A 3,490-nucleotide genomic window follows, 5' to 3' on the forward strand; every position below is an offset into this window, starting at 1 on the left:
TTTGCAATTGTAAATAATGCTGCTATAAACATTGGTGTGCAAATGTCCGTTTGTGTCTTTGCCCTTAAGTCCTTTGAGTAGATACCTAGCAATGGTATTGCTGGGTCGTATGGCAATTCTATATTCAGCTTTTTGAGGAACCGCCAAACTGCCTTCCACAGTGGTTGCACCATTTGACATTCCCACCAACAGTGGATAAGTGTGCCTCTTTCTCCGCATCCTCTCCAGCACTTGTCATTTTCTGTTTTGTTGATAATGGCCATTCTGGTGGGTGTGAGATGATATCTCATTGTGGTTTTGATTTGCATTTCTCTAATGGCCAGGGACATTGAGCATCTCTTCATGTGCCTCTTGGCCATCCGTATTTCCTCTTCTGAGAGGTGTCTGTTCAAGTCTTTTTCCCATTTTGTAATTGGGTTGGCTGTCTTTTTGTTGTTGAGATGAACAATCTCTTTATAAATTCTGGATACTAGACCTTTATCTGATATATCATTTCCAAATATTGTCTCCCATTGTGAAGGCTGTCTTTCTACTTTCTTGATGAAGTTCTTTGATGCACAAAAGTGTTTAATTTTGAGGAGTTCCCATTTATTTATTTCCTTCTTCAGTGCTCTTGCTTTAGGTTTAAGGTCCATAAAACCGCCTCCAGTTGTAAGATCCATAAGATATCTCCCTACATTTTCCTCTAACTGTTTTATGGTCTTAGACCTAATGTTTAGATCTTTGATCCATTTTGAGTTAACTTTTGTATAAGGTGTGAGAGATGGGTCTTCTTTCATTCTTTTGCATATGGATATCCAGTTCTCTAGGCACCATTTATTGAAGAGACTGTTCTGTCCCAGGTGAGTTGGCTTGACTGCCTTATCAAAGATCAAATGTCCATAGATGGGAGGGTCTATATCTGAGCACTCTATTCGATTCCATTGGTCGATATATCTATCTTTATGCCAATACCATGCTGTTTTGACCACTGTGGCTTCATAATATGCCTTAAAGTCAGGCAGCGCGAGACCTCCAGCTTCGTTTTTTTTCCTCAAGATGTTTTTAGCAATTCGGGGCACCCTGCCCTTCCAGATAAATTTGCTTATTGGTTTTTCTATTTCTGAAAAATAAGGTGTTGGGATTTTGATTGGTATTGCATTGAATCTGTAAATCAATTTAGGTAGGATTGACATCTTAACTATATTTAGTCTTCCAATCCATGAACACGGTATGCCCTTCCATCTATTTAGGTCTTCTGTGATTTCTTTTAGCAGTTTTTTGTAGTTTTCTTTATATAGGTTTTTTGTCTCTTTAGTTAAATTTATTCCTAGGTATTTTATTCTTTTAGTTGCAATTGTGAATGGGATTCGTTTCTTGATTTCCCCCTCAGCTTGTTCATTACTAGTGTATAGAAATGCTACAGATTTTTGAATGTTGATCTTGTAACCTGCTACTTTGCTGTACTCATTTATTAGCTCTAGTAGTTTTGTTGTGGATTTTTCCGGGTTTTCGACGTATAGTATCATATCGTCTGCAAACAGTGATAGTTTTACTTCTTCCTTTCCAATTTTGATGCCTTGTATTTCTTTTTCTTGTCTAATTGCTCTGGCTAGAACCTCCAACACAATGTTGAATAATAGTGGTGATAGTGGACATCCTTGTCTTGTTCCTGATCTTAGGGGGAAAGTTTTCAATTTTTCCCCATTGAGGATGATATTAGCTGTGGGTTTTTCATATATTCCCTCTATCATTTTAAGGAAGTTCCCTTGTATTCCTATCTTTTGAAGTGTTTTCAACAGGAAAGGATGTTGAATCTTGTCGAATGCCTTCTCTGCATCAATTGAGATGATCATGTGATTTTTCTGCTTTGATTTGTTGATATGGTGTATTACATTAATTGATTTTCTTATGTTGAACCATCCTTGCATACCTGGGATGAATCCTACTTGGTCATGATGTATAATTCTTTTAATGTGTTGTTGGATACGATTTGCTAGAATTTTATTGAGGATTTTTGCATCTGTATTCATTAGAGATATTGGTCTGTAGTTTTCTTTTTTTGTAATATCTTTGCCTGGTTTTGGTATGAGGGTGATGTTGGCTTCATAGAATGAATTAGGTAGTTTTCCCTCCACTTCGATTTTTTTGAAGAGTTTGAAGAGAATTGGTACTAATTCTTTCTGGAACGTTTGGTAGAATTCACATGTGAAGCCATCTGGTCCTGGACTTTTCTTTTTAGGAAGCTTTTGAATGACTAATTCAATTTCTTTACTTGTGATTGGTTTGTTGAGGTCATCTATGTCTTCTTGAGTCAAAGTTGGTTGTTCATGTCTTTCCAGGAACCCGTCCATTTCCTCTAAATTGTTGTATTTATTAGCGTAAAGTTGTTCATAGTATCCTGTTATTACCTCCTTTATTTCTGTGAGGTCAGTAGTTATGTCTCCTCTTCCATTTCTGATCTTATTTATTTGCATCCTCTCTCTTCTTCTTTTTGTCAATCTTGCTAAGGGCCCATCAATCTTATTGATTTTCTCATAGAACCAACTTCTGGCCTTATTGATTTTCTCTATTGTTTTCATGTTTTCAATTTCATTTATTTGTGCTCTAATCTTTGTTATTTCTTTCCTTTTGCTTGCTTTGGGGTTTGCTTGCTGTTCTTTCTCCAGTTCTTCCAAATGGATAGTTAATTCCTGAATTTTTGACTTTTCTTCTTTTCTGATATAGGCATTTAGAGCAATAAATTTCCCTCTTAGCACTGCCTTTGCTGCGTCCCATAAGTTTTGATATGTTGTGTTTTCATTTTCATTCGCCTCGAGGTATTTGCTAATTTCTCTTGCAATTTCTTCTTTGACCCAGTCGTTGTTTAGGAGTGTGTTGTTGAGCCTCCACGTATTTGTGAATTTTCTGGCACTCTGCCTATTATTGATTTCCAACATCATTCCTTTATGGTCCGAGAAAGTGTTGTGTAAGATTTCAATCTTTTTAAATTTGTTAAGACTTGCTTTGTGACCCAGCATATGGTCTATCTTTGAGAATGATCCATGAGCACTTGAGAAAAAGGTGTATCCTGCTGTTGTGGGATGTAATGTCCTATAAATGTCTATTAAGTCTAGTTCATTTATAGTAATATTCAGATTCTCTATTTCTTTGTTGATCCTCTGTCTAGATGTTCTGTCCCTTGATGAGAGTGGTGAGTTGAAGTCTCCAACTATTATGGTATATGAGTCTATTTCCCTTTTCAGTGTTTGCAGTATATTCCTCACGTATTTTGGGGCATTCTGATTCGGTGCGTAAATATTTATGATTGTTATGTCTTCTTGTTTAATTGTTCCTTTTATTAGTATATAGTGTCCTTCTTTGTCTCTTTTAACTGTTTTACATTTGAAGTCTAATTTGCTGGATATTAGTATAGACACTCCTGCTCTTTTCTGGTTGTTATTTGCATGAAATATCTTTTCCCAACCTTTCACTTTCAACCTATGTTTATCTTTGGGTCTAAGATGTGTTT

The sequence above is a fragment of the Tamandua tetradactyla genome, chromosome 2, assembly GCF_023851605.1.
Source record: "Tamandua tetradactyla isolate mTamTet1 chromosome 2, mTamTet1.pri, whole genome shotgun sequence".
Lineage (NCBI taxonomy): Eukaryota > Metazoa > Chordata > Mammalia > Pilosa > Myrmecophagidae > Tamandua > Tamandua tetradactyla.